At 38.8% G+C, this 18666-nt stretch overlaps 1 pseudogene; it reads right to left on the minus strand.

The window, feature by feature from the left end:
- Positions 1-3294: 3294 nt before the first annotated feature.
- Positions 3295-18666, minus strand: part of LOC136875342 (uncharacterized) — a 42580-nt pseudogene continuing 27208 nt past the window's right edge.

An 18666-nucleotide genomic window follows, 5' to 3' on the forward strand; every position in this document is an offset into this window, starting at 1 on the left:
GGCGAGGGATATGGTGCGCGTCAGCAGTAATAAGAGCCTGTTCGAGTCGGGTTATGAGAAGTTGTATGTTTGGAATTGAGGTAGGTGGAGGTAGGTGTTGAAGGCAGTTGACAATAGTGAGACGATAGGCATGCCAATTAGTATGTTCAAAACGGCGGGTAGGGGGGGGGGGGGGACGGGGAGGGGTATGATTAGGAAAGGGAGAGAGGTCAGGGAGGGTTATAAGGGCAGGAGCATGATCACTCCCAACAAATTGGAGTTCGCGGATGGTGACAGAAGTAGCTAAAGAGGGCGAGAGAAGCAGAACATCGGGAGTGGTTTGGGATAAGGGTAACGTATGAAAAGGGAAAGGGAAATGCATACCCCGGATATGAGCTCATAGCGTCTGAAATTCAACACGTTGGACAGCGCTATACGAATTTATATTAATGTCTGCTACGATGACATAATCAGTGAACCGAAAATCAATATGCTTCACAAAATCTACAGGGACCGGGTTTCCGGTTGGCAAATAAAGAGTAGCGATTGTAAATGTTTTGCGAGGGGTGAGGATTTCAAGTATAAGGTATTCGTTGAATGTGTTGTGGAAGGGTGGGAAATAATGTTGGATAACCGTAAGGTCTTTTCGGACACCAATTGCTACACCACCTCGTGAGGAATGAGGACGATCACCGCGAAAAAGATTGAAAGTAGGGAAAGTTGGGGTGTGATGAGAGGTCAAAAAAGTCTCATTTAGTACAAAGATATCCGGGGTATATTGTGAGAGAGTAGTGTCAAAAAGCGGTCGGTTGGCAGAAAGCGAACGTATGTTAGTATAATAAATTCTCATAGTATTAATTTATGAAAGGGACGGTACGCAAGGGAATGAATGCAAAATGCATTCTATTCCCGGAATAGACAACGTCTACATGGGTATTGAAAGCCAACCGAGCCGCTAATTGCACTTGTTGAAGGATGTGAGGGCGTTGGAAAGGGAGAATGTTCTGGAGTACCATCGTGATAAATCGAATGGTACTCTCTGAACTAGGGGGAGGGAGCTTGGAATGGAGGTGGGGATCAGGGAGGTCCTGGGACGTGACGGGAACCACCGTTTCTGGTTGGGAAGGGTCAGGTTGGGGTATTGCTTTACATTTATAACTATATGCCGGATGGGCGAGATCACAATTAATACATTTAGGGTTTTGTTTGTTTGTACAGTGTGTAGTAGGATGCTCTGGGCTAGCACAAATGGCACATACCTCCTGCTGTACACAAGGCGCTCCAGGTGGATGATCATAGCGGTTGCACTTCCCACACCGGAACTTCTGTGGGGGTGGGCTGCGCGACGGTTCCACACGATGTCGACGGCCGTAGATAAGAGCGCCGTCCCGGAGCAGGGCGTCCAATGTTGAAGGATTCGGAGACAAGATCCTGATGAGGCTGGTGGGACCTTGGGCGTTCCTGATCCGAATAACTCTGTGTATCATGGAGTCGATGTTTTGAAGCTGTAGGAGCACGTCGTCATCCGAATAGTCCCTGTCGACACCGTAGGCGACGACAGAAAGAAGGGGCCTGGATCGGGCAGGGGTTCAGGTCGTTGTGCCGGTCGTTGTTGAGGTAGCGCTTTTGCCTTGCAGTGAGGTCCGAACTGGTCCTGACCTATTTTGGAAGTAAAGTGAGCGTGGAATGATTTTGAAGTTTTGAGGTTGAATCCGTCTCGAGTTTTCTGGATCTCCAGGTTATAGTCCGGCAGATTAGGGGTATAACGAGCAATAGTCGTATAAATAGTACGGGTATTAGCCTTGGTGATGTCAAGATTGGTAAGCTTGATAATGTAGAAGGGTGGGGGCTGGGGGGGCGGGCAACTGTCGGTTGAGTCGATAGGAAACTGCGATTGCGGATATATGGAGGTAAAGCTGGATTTTGAGCAACTTGGGCGTAGCTCCTGGCGTTGTCTGGCATGAAGGGCGAAGCAGACGACGAGCCAGGGAATTGATACGAAGGCGCCGGAGTGTCAAGTGGAGTAATGCCCAGACCAGATGGCTGTTGTACTGGGGAAGTACGGGCTGAAGCACTTTGAAAGGAACTGGACCCAGTGTACGTTGAGCCGGAAGAGAATTCTGGTGGAGGCGAAATGGCACAGCGTTTCTTCGTGCGTCCAGGGTCCGTTGCAGGACTTTCCACTTCCTCACGGCGGCGACTGGTCTTGATCTTCTCAGCGTCCATGTCCCGTTCCGAGGGTGAAGGAGAGGTCGGTGGCGTCCGTTGACAAGTTGGTGACAGTGGTGGCTGCCGACTCATGTTGCTGGAAAGCCGTAGAGATGCCACGAAGTTTCTAGAAGGTTCTCGAAGAGCGTCCGGAAGAAGCGATGAATAGCTGCTCATGTACGCGCGGAAAAGATATGCTGATGACCAAACTGTGTGGCCCCGCCGTGTTAGCAAATCAAGTTTGCTAACCTGCTAAAGGAGAAATGACTTCTCCGTTTAAAAAATGCTCCCCCATTGGAGATACAAATGGCACGTCTGGACGAAACTCTGCATAATGCACATGGCCTAACCACCCAAAAGCTGGTTCTATTGCTGTGATTATGTTGCAACGTGTTAACAACCAGTTAGGTAGTGGTCTGCTTGCAATATACAGCGTACACGATGTCTTTAAGTTTTGGAAAGAATTTATTGAACTATATGAATATTTACCATGCTTGTAAGATGTTAAGGAAAATAATATTCAAATAGACACCTAAGGAATGAAGGTATGCAGACATTAATGGCAATATTTCAAAGTGTTTATCCTAATGCGGACAAGGAGTTCATAAATAAATAAAAAGAGTCTAAGAGCATCGTTCTCGACATCTTTCAGAAGAGAACTCAGTAAAGTGTTAACGCCGAAGAGTAGACTACTGGTGCCTCTCCCGATGACATTTATGAGCCGTCTCTATGGTAATACGGCTTTTATTCACTGCCGATTGTGAAATTGTTCGAGATGGCATGCCATCTACGATCCATGTTTCAAGCAATAGTGAAGATGGGTGGTCATAAGCCGGTAAGTAATTGTCATAATAATAAGTATTATTATTATTATTATTATTATTATTATTATTATTATTATTATTATTATTATTATTATTATTATTATTATTATTTGTATCACATTATAGTTTTAGCACAAGGTACACAATATCCAACTGTTAACGTCTTGAAAAGGTTCCAAATCCAGCATTGCTACTGTAATAAGTTTTGCATAAGTCTCTAATTCCTGTCTGTCGTAATAATGTTTGTTTTCTTCCTCGTAGCGCTGAAGACCCAAAGGTTTATTTACTTCTCGACGCCAGTCACCCTCTCAATTTCACCGCTGTTGATATCTTCGAAATCTGTAGAAGACGACTGCACGTAATTCGTGCTGTCTCTCACTAGCTCTAAGAGAGTGGCAAACGTATTATCGCCCATTCTTAAATAGTTCTGGAAGTCTGCTGGTGCCGTAGATTTCAGTTCTCGCAACAAATTTATATGGGTGAATTCATATGGGTGAATTTTCTGCGATTTAATAGCCACTGCGTTGTCCATATACTTCTTCTTTTTCTACCCTTTTCCAATACTATTTGCAGGCCTATTGCAATTGCCAATTTCTGTTGCTTAGACAACACTGCCATTTTTACCGATATTACCCACTTCCCAGGTTCACCCGGAAGGACGCGGGTTCGAATCCCCGTCAGGAAGTCGTAAAATTTAAGAAACGAGATTTCCACTTCCGGAGGTGCATATAGCCCTGAGGTTCACTCAGCCTACACCAAAAATGAGTACCAGGTTAATTCCTGGGAGCAAAGGCGGCCGGGCGTAGAGCTAACCACTCTACCCCATCACATGCCGCGCTTAACAATGGTGGAAGCCTTTACCTTCCACTCCTCCAAGGGCCTTCATGGCCTGTACGGAGGTGACTTTGAGAGAGAGAGACCCACTTCCCAGCTCGCGTGTTACTGAAGTTCGTCTCCGTGTGTGGGCAATAGAAAACATGTTGACGAGCACGTCGGGGAGTATGTTCGTCAACAAGTTCCCTCGTGAGTGGCCTGCTTAACACACACCCCCATCGGGCGATCCTGGATACGCTACTGTTACAAACTGGCTTCTCTCCCGCAAGGCTGTGGTTCAAAATCCAATCAATCATGGGTTGGGTTTTTCATTTTATCAATTAATTGTTTAAAAATACATAAAAAATTGCCTAAGCCTATATAATATTAAATACGAGGATCAGACGGTTGTGAATGTATAATTGGTGATTAGTTGCCCTCATCACTGCTGATGTATCATACCCAACAATTTGGTAAGACACTTTGCTGCTCTTTAAACAATTCTTCGTACTTCGCGCAAATTATTTGCGGTCATGCCATCTGCATCTATTTTAACAATTTCCAGCAAACATACATATTTACTATGACAAAATCTGACTAAAAATGCACAAATTTTTGGCCCCTGATATATCTTTCGTTTACCGTTACCGGTAAATATTTAAGGGAACTTGGGACACATTTTCTTATTTTCCACAATTTTTGAGCAATCACAATGAAATTTTTATGGAATATGTAGGACTACTATGGAAAGAATATATCTTAATTTCAGCTGAATATCCTTATTAGCTTATGAGATATGGTGTACTTTGTGTTTATGACACTCGCAAAACAGTCAACTTTCAAAAAGTTCCCTGCGGAATGGATTTTTACTTGAGAGTTTGAAAACTTGTGAAATGATTCTTCCTTATAACATAAAAAAACTCTAGGATGGAATTTTTGATTCACCCTATGTTGATCAATTAACTCCTGTTTCAAATTTTTAATTTTATTTCATGTAATTTTCCACTAATTTTCTGTACATTTTGCCTCATAAAATGAGTATATTGAAAAAGAATGCAAAATCCATCCTACAATTTCTTTGTTAGGTCACATAGAAGCTACACACCAACTTTGGTAAATATAGGTTTAGATTTGACCTGCATGGAACACTGCAGGTTACAAAAAATGGTGTTTTGAGTTAAATTAATTTTAGTTCTAAAACCATTACAAATTTTCATAATGGCCTTTCCAAATCTCCTAAAATTCACTAGCACTATACCTCCTACCCTTCTTCTTCTTCTTGGCTTCCTCCCTGTGCACCTTGAGGATTTTCAGTCTTTTCCTGGCTGTTTTCTTTTGTTGGGTGACTGACCACTGACTGTCAAATTTTCTTCTTTCATCTCTGTGTGGCAAGTTTGGTGGATACTGGTGAAAGTTTATAATTCCTTACAGCCATTTTTATTTCTTGTGTTGCACTGCATCACATGTTGTATTCTGAAACTGCATTAGAAACAGCTATTCCAAGTCTTTTTGAGGACACAAAGGTCTCTTTTGGGCACTTTTTCCATATACATGCATGAAGACTTTCATTGGAATTTTGAGTAGCCCCTCTACAACATCTAGACAGAAGTTCTGTTGATGCCAGCCTTTGGTATACAGGCACAATTTTCAGCAGCATTGCAGTTGTGAATTAAACTGACATTTTTTGTGGGTTTTGAGGGGTTTGTCCTGTTGCGATACTCTTGTTGTAGAAGCACCATGATTCAGGTCCTAAGAGGCATTTCTTATGCTTAGGATCTTCATCTGTGGAGGAGTAATGGTATAGTGAGGCATATATTGCAGATTTCATATTATCAACTGAGGGAATATTTGGACATATTGCCTGCCTATAATAATTTGTGAGCTTCACAATAGTTGCTTCTTTCAAACATCCAGGCCCCTTTCCACCAAGTGTAGTTCCTTTTACTTTCCACTCTTTCACCAAATTCCTCAAATCAGTCCCCATCCTTTTTGCAACATGGTTAATGCACTCTTCTTTTTTCAATTGTACATCTGGTCAATATACTGCTTCATTTGACAAGTGGAAAAATGTTTTGGCATCCCCATCAAAAAGCACAGTTGTGTAGCGCATGCCACATTCTTCCACTGATCTTATCCATGAATTATCAGCTGCAAATACTTTCACTGCTACAGATGATCCCTCATAATTCCTGGAGCATTTCCCCACATGCTTTATGACCTTCCAGCCATACATTATGTTCTGGAGAATCATCACCCAGTTCATGAGCAGTTACAACACACATGTGACAAAATTTAGATAACACATGGTAATCTATAACTAATCCACTTAGAATGTCAATCACTATGCCAATGCCATAGAGAGATGTATGGCCACGCTTGTGCCATGTTCCGTCAAATGATGCAGCAATGTCAAGCACTTCTTTACCTACATTGGATGGATCTACTTCCTCATGATTTGATATAATATTCACTAACAATTTCCTGCAACCTTGCTTGCAATTCACAAAACTGACCAAAACAAACCCAATAGTAAACAAGGAAGTGTATAGGCTGATGTCAGGCTGTCCACTAACTTATTAAATATATGCATTTGGTTACAACTCTCAAACATATTAAAATACTACTTCTATAAACACATAGAATTTTTCAAGTCAAACATGTCACTAGAATGGATATAATTATAAACATGTTCTAAAATATAAAGTTTTATGTTGACTGAATTATAGGTTGAAGTAGTTCATAACATAGCCAACAGATGGCAGTATATATTCCACTATTCAAAAATTGTGTCATCTCAATGCTACTGAAAAGAGGGAATTAATGGTAACAGAAGGGACACGGATAGCCGAACATACAGAGAAAATGGGGCGTGGTGGAGAATCAAATGACCGTGCAGAGCCACTTAAAAACGGCCATAACTACGTCAAAAATAGTCACAGCGGCACAAAACCACATTTATTATGTAGAGCAAGGTTAATATAATTTATTTATGCCAGAATTCAAATTCCGACAATTTCATCCATTTACCGAAAAAAATGTGTCCCAAGTCCCCTTAAGCCTATCTCAATAATGTTGACTATACTAGTTCATTTTGTGCACTGCATTGCCAAACCAGCGCAAACTTTTGAATTTGGAAAGTGTCCGAGCCAGTTTAAACTGGTGTTCTTGTGCTTCAAAAGTTCAATTTTACTAGCATTTATTATTTTATCACTACACATGCATTCACTTTAAATTAATCTTCTTGAGGAGTCCGCCAAACCCAAAATTCATTTTCCTCCAACCCTTTATTTAAAAATGCTTGTTTTCTTCGTGCCGTTTCAATCTCTAAATGTTGTCCCCTATTTTCAGCTACCATTTTAGATGTAGACGGGCCTTATACTGTTCCTCAGGTGACATGTACCTTACAGTACTGAACTAAATCAGACAAAGAAATACAATCTTTCAACTCATCGAACAAAACTATAAAACACACAGCTAGAGGATAGGGTACTAACAGCCAACAGCGGACTAGTGTTGGCTACTGAGTGTGTATGATCGTTGCCTACGCTATAACAGAAGGCCTGGACAAGCCGGCACATTTCTGGGCGAACAAAGTAGTTCAGGCAATTGCCGCTTGGATCGCGTTTATGTTCTGTTGTTCTCAAGGTCTGTCTAGGGAGGTCTGGTCACGCTACCAGAATCCTTTGCGGTGGCGGCCATATTGGGTCTTAAATATCGTTGTTATGTGGGCGTGCCCGATGTAATGATGTGAGTTATTACTTGTATTTTGAAGGAAAATAGGATACTGTGCCGCACCAAATTATCAAAATAAGACAGCTGACGGAATTAGAGTGTTTCGCTTCCCAAGCGATAAGCAAAGGGGAGCTCAGTTGCAGGCGTGACAAATGGCAACCTACAGACCATTCCGTCTTGTGCGCGGTTAGAGTGAAGTTATACACTCGTATTATTCCTGAATAATGAACGATGTTTTATATTTATAGATCTTATTATGTATTTTCTTCTAGCATCATTTTGAAGAATCGCAATTCGAACTAAAGAGGGCAGATGGACGGAAACTACTCAAGTGGAATTCCATCCCAACAATTTTCAACGTCCCTAATCCACCCGAGTCTTTGACATATGATAGGAAACCTCCCAAAGAAAGGGAATTGTCTTTCAAAACAAGCAAGAAAAGTAACGGCAAATGTGTAATAGTAGTATTGATGTTTATGAAATTTCCTTTTCATATGTCCGACTCCATGGCTAAATGGTTAGCGTGCTGGCGTTTGGTCATGGGGGTCCCGGGTTCGATTCCCGGCAAGGTCAGGAATTTTAACCTAATTGGTTAATTTAGCTGGCCTATCTCTTCAAACCAACAATTTGTGTCCAGCTCGCCATCATTACACCAATAATTGTTAATAGCAGTCTTATACGGTACTGTACTTATTATTTACAACTGTGTTTCATTCATCGTAAATGCTCTATAGAATACATTATATGGCTGGACAAATACTTAAAGATCACAACACTCGCACTAAACAACTACTGTAATTTAACGTACCGTCTAACATAATATCCTAATGTAATCTCTAAAATAGCCTAACCTAGGTTAACTCAATAGTGACTGAATTTCTATTTTTTTAAGGAATCGTGTCTACCAATGGCTTTTATTTTCTTAACAATTATTATTATTATTATTATTATTATTATTATTATTATTATTATTATTATTATTATTATTATTATTATTATTATTATTATTATATGCATGAATGTTAGGACTCAGTTAAGAGCTCCGTAGTCGCCAACCCACGCTTCCTAGTTAGGAGCTCCTGACGCCCCTTTCAGTTACCTCTTATGACAGGCAGGGGATACCGTGGGTGTTATTCTATTGCCCCCAACTACAGGGGGAAATCCATTTGGGTTGTGACTACGAGGCCCTTAGCTGAGTCTTTACATTGCTTTCACTTGCTTGTGTCTGGCTCTTACCTATTCTAGCCCATCCGACCTCCCCTGGTCAACACTTGTTCTTTTCTGACCGCGACGGCATTAGCGCATTCGAGGCCTAGGGAGTTTTTCATTTCCACGCTCTTTGTGGCCTTCATCTTTCTTTTGCCGATACCTTCATTTTTCGAAGTATTGTACCCCTTCCATTTGTTTTCTTCTGATTAGTGTTTATAGAGGAAGGTACTTCCTCTTAAAACAATAATCACCACCAACACTTGGTACTATATTGCTGCATGGGTTATCAATAAACTAGTTAAGAGTAGCTAAGAACATCACTCTTGTTGCATATGTGCAGAATATTTTTACTTTCGAACCCAAAGAAATACCACATGAATGGATAACAACAGTTACGATACATAATTTAATGCACTCATCTCAAGAGGCATTAGGTGTTTGTCAACATACTGGGGTAACCTCTTAGAAACGCAGTATCGGAAATTACTTTCTTAATAAAGAAAACGCTGAAGGTAATTTATTACAACTGTCTTTTAGTACTTTAAGTACAGTACTTCAAGTTCAGTATTTCATGTACCGGTAATTATAAGATGACACGGGTACTGTACAGATTTCTATGTTTCTCTCAATAAGATTACGTATTTGACAGATGATATTAATAAGAAACACAGTAAGACAAAGTTTTAAGGAAGTAAAAGAGTAGGACATGAGCTTTTCTGCTGATTCTTGTTTCAAAAAAAAAAAAAATTCAGGCTCTGTTAATTATCTTCCTATTCAAATAGCTGTGAATGTATTAATATCATTTAAGTGTTATACAGTTATATATACATGAACAGTAGATGCCCAATTAAATTCTTTATGAAAAATAGTTAGTATTTTGTTTTTATTTCAATGTACGGCACCGAAATCCTCTAAATTCGAATACACTTGCCTTGGGTCACGCTCGCTTAAAGACCCAATATGGCGGCTCCATAAGAAGCATTCGTGACTTGACCTCCCTAGACAGACCTTGGTTGTTCTCATGTTCTGTCTATATCCTTATATTGAAGATTCATACAATAACGCGAAATAATACATTGTATTATCATTATGCCCGGTGTGAATCAAATCTAATTAATGGGAGGGTGAAAAGGGGGTGAATTTTTAAAATTAGTGAATCTATATCTCCAAACTTTTAAAGTTTGCAGATGTAAAAATTGGTATTTAGAATCTTCATTAAAAATAAAGAAACACGTATTTTTTTGTTTTCGGAAAATCGCAATAGGAGGTGTGAAAAGGGGTGAAAAAGGGGTTGAATGCCTTTAATGAGGCTACTTATATCTCAGAAACTGAAGATATTATAGACCAGAAAATTGGTGTTCGGGATCTCCTTTAAAAATAAAGAAACACGTATTTTTTGTTTCTGGAAAACCCAATTAAGGGGGGTAAAAATGGGGTAATATTTTAAAATTAGTGTATCTATATCTCAAAACTTTTAAAGGTTATAGGTGTAAAAATAGGTATTTAGAATCTCCATTAAAGATAAAGAAACACGTATATTTTCTTTTCGGAAAATCCTAATAGGAAGGTTGGAAAAGGTTGAAAAAGGGGTCGAATGCATTTCATGAGTCTACTTATATTTCAGAACCTGAAGATATTACAGACCTGAAAATTGGTGCTTGGGATCTCCTTTAAAAATAAATAAACACGTATTTTTTGTTTGTGGGAAATACAATTAATGGGGGGGGGGTGAAAAGGGGGTGATTTTTTAAAATGAGTCTATCTATATCTCAAAACTTTTTAAGTTTATAGATGTAAAAATTGGTATTTAGAATCTCCTTTAAAAATAAAGAAACACGTATTCTTTTGTTTTCGGAAAATCCCAATAGGAAGGGTGTAAAAGGGTGAATAATGGGTTGAATGCCTTTCATGAGGATACTTATATTTCAGAAACTGAAGATATTACAGACCTGAAAATTGGTATTTTGGATCTACTTTAAAAGTAAAGAAACAGGTATTTTTTCGTTTTTGGAAAATCCAAATATTGGGGGGTGAAAACGGGGGTGAATTTTTTAAAATGAGTGTGTCTACATCTTAAAACTTTAAAATTTAAGATGTAAAAATTGGTGGTTAGAATCTCCTCTAAAAATAAAGGAACACGTATTTTTTTGTTTCCAGTAAGTCCTAATAGGAGGGGTGTAAAAGGGTGAAAAATGGGTTGAATGCCTTTAATGAGGATACACATATCTCAGAAACGAAAGATATTACGGAACTGATAATTCGCATATGGGATCTCCTTTAAAAATAAAGAAACACGTATTTTTTAGTTTTTGGAAAAGCCAATTAATGGCGATTAAACAGGAGTGACAAATTGGGGTGAATTTTTTGAAGGACTATATCTACAGAATATCTTGGAATCGTAAAATATTACAGACGTAAACACTGGGTGTAAATCTCCTGTAAATGTAAAGAAATATAGGTTATTTGTTTTTGGAAACTCTACTTAAGGGGAACCCAAAAGGGGTGAAATTTTAAAATGAGAATTTTTACGGATATCTAAAAAACTTAACATGTTACAGAAGTGAAAAATGGTATTTTTTTATCTCTATTAAACATAAAGAAAAGTGTATTTTTAGTTTTCGGAAATACCACTTGGGTGGAGGGCGGGGGGGGGGGGGGTAAAAGTGACTGAAAATGGTGATGAATTCTTTTAATTAGGCTACTGATATCTCAAAAATGAAGATGTTACAGACGTGAAATTTGATATTTGCAATCTGCTTTAAAAGTAAAGAAACACGTATTCTCGGAAAATCAAATAAAGGGGGGGGGGGGTGAAAGAATTGAAACATTAGTTGACTTAATTGTATGAGAATACATACATCTAATACTAAAGTTGTTACAGACGTGAAAATTCGTATTTGGATCTCCTTTAAAAACAAAGAAAAAGGCGTTTTGGTGGGGAAACCATCTTGGAGGGCGGGAGTGTAAAGGAGTTGAATTCCTTTCATGAGGACACATAAATCAAAAACTGAAGAAGTTAGAGTCGTGATAATTGGTATTTAGAAGATCCTTTACTATTAAAGAAACAAGTATTTTTTTGCTGGAAAATTCATTTAGGGGGAGGAGAGATTATTGTGAAATGAAGTGAAAAAAAGTAAATTATTTTTATGGATACTTATATCTCAAAACTGAAGGTAATAGACGTGAACATTGGTGTTTAGAATCTCCCTTAAACATAAAGAAACAAGCATCCTTTTAATTCTTCTTCGGGGAGGGGGGGTGGCTGTAAATAAACTTAACGGCGGTGGGGTGTAGAAGGAGGTGAGACCAATTGATTTTACTGTTATTAATGTACTTATAAGGATCCTCCGTTGCTCAGGCGGCAGCGCGCCGGCCTCTCACAGCTGGGTTCCGTGGTTCAAATCCCGGTCACTCCATGTGGCATTCGTGCTGGACAAAACGGAGGCGGGACAGGTTTTTCTCCGGATACTCCGGTTTTCCCTGTCATCAGCCATTCCAGCAACACATAATAGTAATAATAATAATAATAATAATAATAATAATATTCCGGACCGTCGTCAAATTGCGGACCGCGATGGAAACGGCTCCTGGACGGGTAATGACTAAGAATGCAGTCCGGTCGCGGGTTCAGTGTCGCCAAGGCACCCAGTATGACAGCACATCGGATCTCCTGAAGGATTATATCCGTATTAAAAATATTATAGGAAAAGATGGCAAAGATTTACGGACCCAACTGACCTGGAGGAATACCTGAGCCTAACCCGAGAAGTACAAAATCGATTGCTGGAAAGGAAGATTTAAAAATGGGAGGAAACGTGCCGTAAAATAATAGATCGGGAATTTTGGTGGATTCTCGCAGAGAACGAGTCAGATTGCGAATTTCGGCGGATTATATATCTAAAACAATAAGCATTCAATTATAAATTTCAGTATAATACCGTAGCGAAGCACGGGTATCTTGCTAGTCTATATATATAAAATAACTTGTCCTGACTGACTGACTGACTGATTCATCATCGCCGAGCCAAAACTACTGGACATAAAGAAATGAAATTTTGGGGATACATTCATATTAAGATGTAGGTGCTCGCTAAGAGAGGATTCTTGGATATTCCGTCGCTAAGGGGGTGAAAAGGGGGGTGAAATTTTAAAATTAGTGTATCTATATCTCAAAACTTTAAAAGTTTACAGATGTAAAAATTGGTATTTAGAATCTTCTTTAAAAATAAGGAAACACGTATTTTTTTGTTTTCAGAAAATCCCAATAGGAGGGGTGAAAAAGGGTGAAAATGGGGAAAAATGGGTTGAATGCCTTTAATCAGGATACCGGTACTTATATCTCAGAAACTGAAGATATTACAGACCTGAAAATTGGTACTTTTGATCTCCTTTAAAAATAAAGAAACACGTATTTTTTTGTTTTTGGAAAATCCAATTAATGGGATGGTGAAAAGGGGGTGAATTTTTAAAATGAATGAATCTATATCTCCAAACTTTTAAGGTTGCAGATGTAAAAATTGGTATTTAGAATCTTCATTAAAAATAAAGAAACACGTATTTTTTTGTTTTCGGAAAATCGCAATAGGAGGAGTGAAAAGGGGTGAAAAAGGGGTTGAATGCCTTTAATGAGGCTACTTATATCTCAGAAACTGAAGATATTACAGACCTGAAAATTGGTGTTTGGGATCTCCTTTAAAAATAAAGAAACACGAATTTATTTGTTTCTGGAAAATCCAATTAAGGGGGGTGAAAAGGGGGGTAATATTTTAAAATGAGTGTATCTATATCTCAAAACTTTTAAAGGTTATAGATGTGAAAATTGGTATTTAGAATCTCCTTTAAAAATAAAGAAACACGTATATTTTGTTTTCGGAAAATCCTAATAGGAAGGGTGGAAAAGGTTCAAAAAAGGGTCGAATCCATTTCATGAGTCTACAGTACTTATATTTCAGAACATGAAGATATTACAGACCTGAAAATTGGTGTTTGGGATCTTCTTTAAAAATAAAGAAACACGTACTTTTTTGTTTGTGGAAAATCCAATTAATGGGGGGGGGGAGTGAAAAGGGGGTGATTTTTTAAAATGAGTGTGTCTATATCTCAAAACTTTTAAAGTTTATAGATGTAAAAATTGGTATTTAGAATCTCCTTTAATAATAAAGAAACACATATTATTTTGCTTTCGGAAAATCCCAATAGGAAGGGTGGAAAAGGGTGAATAATGGGTCGAATGCCTTTATTGAGTCTACTTATATTTCAGAACCTGAAGATATTACAGACCTGAAAATTGGTGTTTGGGATCTTCTTTAAAAATAAAGAAACACGTACTTTTTTGTTTGTGGAAAATCCAATTAATGGGGGGGGGAGTGAAAAGGGGGTGATTTTTTAAAATGAGTGTATCTATATCTCAAAACTTTTAAAGTTTATAGATGTAAAAATTGGTATTTAGAATCTCCTTTAATAATAAAGAAACACATATTATTTTGCTTTCGGAAAATCCCAATAGGAAGGGTGGAAAAGGGTGAATAATGGGTCTAATGCCTTTATTGAGTCTACTTATATTTCAGAACCTGAAGATATTACAGACCTGAACATTTGTATTTTGGATCTACTTTAAAAGTAAAGAAACACGTATTTTTTCGTTTTTTGAATATCCAAATAATGGGGGGTTGAAAAAGGGGGTGAATTTTTTAAAATGAGTATGTCTACAACTTAAAACTTTAAAATTTACAGTTGTAAAAATTGGTAGTTAGAATCCCCTCTAAAAATAAAGGAACACGTATTTTTTTGTTTCCTGTAAATCCTAATAGGAGGGGTGTAAAAGGGTGAAAAATGGGTTGAATGCCTTTAATGAGGATACATATATCTCAGAAACGAAGGATATTACAGAACTGAAAATTTGTATATGGGATCTCCTTTAAAAATAAAGAAACGCGTTTTTTAGTTTTTGGAAAATCCAACTAATGGCAGTTAAACAGGAGTGACAAATTGGGATGAATTTTTTGAAAGACTATATCTACAGATTATCTTGGAAACGTAAAATGTTACAGACGTAAAAAGTGGATGTTTGGAATCTCCTGTAAATGTAAAGAAACAGAGGTGATTTGTTTTTGGAAACTCCACTTAAGGGGAACTCAAAAGGGGTGAAATTTTAAAATGAGAATTTTTACAGTATATCTAAAAAACTTAACATGTTACAGAAGTGATAAATGGTATCTTTTATCTCTATTAAACATAAAGAAACGTGTATTTTTAGTTTTCGGAAATATCACTTGGGTGGAGGGGGGGTTAAAGTGACTGAAAATGGTGTTGAATTCTTTTAATTAGGCTACTGATATCTCAAAAATGAAGATGTTACAGACGTGAAATTTGATATTTGCAATCTGCTTTAAAAGTAAAGAAACACGTATTCTCGGAAAATCCAATGAAGGGTTGGGGGGGGGGGGGGGTGAAAGAATTGAAAAATTAATTGTCTTAATTGTATGAGAATACATACATCTAATAAAAACTAAAGTTGTTACAGACGTGAAAATTCGTATTTGGATCTCCTTTAAAAACAAACAAAAACGCGTTTTGGGGGGAAACCATCTTGGAGGGCGGGAGTGTAAAGGAGATGAATTCCTTTCATGAGGACACATAAATCAAAAACTGAAGAAGTTAGAGTCGTGATAATTGGTATTTAGAGGATCCTTTACTATTAAAGAAACAAGTATTTTTTGCGGGAAAATTCACTTAGGTGGGGGTGGGGGGGGTGGGAGGGGAGTAGTGTGAAATGAAGTGAAGAAAGTAAATTATTTTTATGGGGATACTTATATCTCACAACTGAAGGTAATAGACGTGAACATTGGTGTTTGGAATCTCCCTTAAACATATAGAAACAAGCCTTCTTTTAATTTTTTTTTGGGGGGGGAGGGGGGTGGTAAATAAACTTAACGGCGGTAGGGTGTAGAAGGAGGTGAGACCAATTGATTTTACTGTTATTAATGTACTTAAAAGGATCCTCCGTTGCTCAGGCAGCAGCGCGCCGGCCTCTCACAACTGGGTTCCGTGGTTCAAATCCCGGTCACTCCATGTGACATTCGTGTTGGACAAAACGGAGGCGGGACAGGTTTTTCTCCGGATACTCCGGTTTTCCGGTCATCAGCCATTCCAGCAACACATAATAATAATAATAATAATAATAATAATAATAATAATAATAATAATAATAATAATAATAATAATAATGTTCCGGACCGTCATCAAATGTGCGGACCGCGCTGGAAACGGCTACTGGACGGGTAATGACTAAGAATGCAGTCCGACCGCCGGTTCAATGCCGCCAAGGCACCCAATATAACACCACGCCGGATCTCCTGAAGGATTTTATCCATATTAAAAACGATTATAGGAAAAGATGGCAAAGATTTACGTACACAACTGACCGGGAAGAATACCTGAGCCTAGCCCGGGAAGTACGAACTCGATTGCTGGAAAGGAAGATTAAAAATGGGAGGAAACGTACCGTAAAATAAGAGAAAACGAGTCAGATCGGGAATTTTGGTGGATTCTCGCAGAAAACGAGTCAGATCGCGAATTTCGGCGGATTATATATCTAAAACAATGAGCATTCAATTATAAATTTCAGTATAATACCGTAGCGAAGCACGGGTATCTTGCTAGTATAAATATATAAAACAACTTAGAACACACTACACTTCATATATTTCTTTCATTTAGCACTTGATTATCACACAAGAATAAAGGATAGGGAAATAGGCCTAAATAGAAGTACTCACAACATTTTTCCCTATTTCTATAATTTCAGCACTTTTCTGCTCGGAGGCTTGCTCTTGAATTTGTTTTATAAATCACAGTCTTTAGTCTCTTTCTTTGCATTAGTATCAAGAAGAGGCCTGAAAAATTTTGTAAGTATAACGTATGTGATGTGTGCTTGATCACAGTCGCGGCACTGAAACGTCTCTTTAAACTTTGGAGCGGTGAGGAATGTCAGCTTTCGGACAAGGTTACATTTTCCGAGATATCCTAACGCCCGCGTTGTAAATATTAATACATTTTTAAGAAGAAGGCGAATTTGCGCCGGCACTTTGTCGGGTAGCAGAATTCCCCTCACTGTACTTACACTGTAATCTGATTCGACCAAGTGCAAGCTACATATTCTGGAGTTATCATTAGGAGCCCAAAGAGATCCTTTTCTGCTGCCCTGTCGAGAAATAGCAAGCCTCCATTTGTCCCCTAAACTCGGATCTTTAGGAAAAAAGATGAAAAATTTATATTTGTGTATATTTCTTCGCTGTGTCAGATGTGCAGTTAGGCACGCAACGATAAACCACCTTAACCCACAGAATGGAAAGAGAAACTTGACGGCAATTGGACCCAGGGGCTCTGAAATTTGGATCGTAGGTTGGCGACCACGGAGCTCTTAGCTGAGTCTTGGCATTTCTTCCACTTACTTATGCCAGGCTCCTCACTTTTATCTATCCTATCCGACCTTCCTTGATCAACTCTGGTTCTTTGCCGACCCCGTCGCTATTAGGTTTCCGAGGGCTAGGGAGTCTTTCATTTTCACGCCCTTTGTGGCCCTTGTCTTTCTCTGGCCGATACTTTTATTTTTCGAAGTGTCTGGTCCCTTCCAGTTTCTCTCTCTGATTAGTGTTATATAGAGGATGACTGCCTAGTTGTACTTCCTCTTAAAACAATAATCACCACCACCATCTTCACGGTAATTTGGAAGCACATAACTAAACAAATGTTAAGTGCATCTCAGCAACCATCCATATATTGCAAATCGTGAGACCAAATAAATTAGAAAACGACAAAACTCTTCATATTTCATGTTAGATAAGGCCTTCCCTTATAAAACGAAGTTTAATATGTTATTTCTTCTCATAAAACATGTTGCAGTAACACACGTAAACATAGAATTCGCGCCAAACAACAGAACATAAACGCGAACCTAGCGGTGGAAAAGAGAAAAACTATTACCCCGCTTTTAATGCAAGAAATTGGCTCTCTGTCCAGGCCTTCTAGTATCTAGTAGGCTTTGGTATGACTCGAAGCAGTGCATCGATTCATTCAAGTGTCCGAGTGAATCGATTCACAAGAACGGCGAGCTCACGGCACACGATTCAGCTGACTCGCAGCAGACAGTGCTGAGTGGGCGCAATCACGGATCATTGAGATACAACACGCTTTCACGGCCCACTATCAGCACACTGGATATTGGCGGGGGCCGAGCTTCCGCTGCAGCGAAATAATACCCACTTGCATTCACTGTCCTCTTCTTACAGGGAGATTTAAATAATAGATGGATTTATTTGCAGTGTTAAAACGGTAGGTAGTCAAAACATAATTCCAAAGTACCTAGCTAGTAAATAGGTTATTAGTTTAATGAATCAGTGTTACAACTAGTTGACATTAGACGATTAATTAACTCAACTCTCTAGCCTACCCTATGATATGAGTCATGCTCATGACCACTCGAAATTGTTTTATATTGAGAAGAACCGCTCAGAATTCTCTCAGTTCGTACGTTGCATCATTGCACAGGATTTCAATAACTGAATCAGGAGATCACCGGTGTACGTAGCGTAACGGTTAGTGTTATTAGCTGCCGTCCTCGGGGACCCGAGTTCGATTCCCGGTTCTGCCAGAAATTTAAAAGTCATAAGACCTATCTGTGTCGGTGCAACATAAAGCAAATAGAAATTCAAAATTGGCAGGAGAGCTGGTATGTGGTTGAAATGGCACATACAGCTCAGCTCCATTGGGGGGTGTGCCTGAAAAGAGCTGCACCACCTCGGGATAAGTACACGAGTTTACCGGTACGTGGACAGTAAGTGAGCCGACTGACGCAACAGCTTAAATAAAAAGATGCTGAATCAGAAAACTAGAGGGCTAC

The sequence above is a fragment of the Anabrus simplex genome, chromosome 1, assembly GCF_040414725.1.
Source record: "Anabrus simplex isolate iqAnaSimp1 chromosome 1, ASM4041472v1, whole genome shotgun sequence".
Taxonomy (NCBI): Eukaryota; Metazoa; Arthropoda; class Insecta; order Orthoptera; family Tettigoniidae; genus Anabrus; species Anabrus simplex.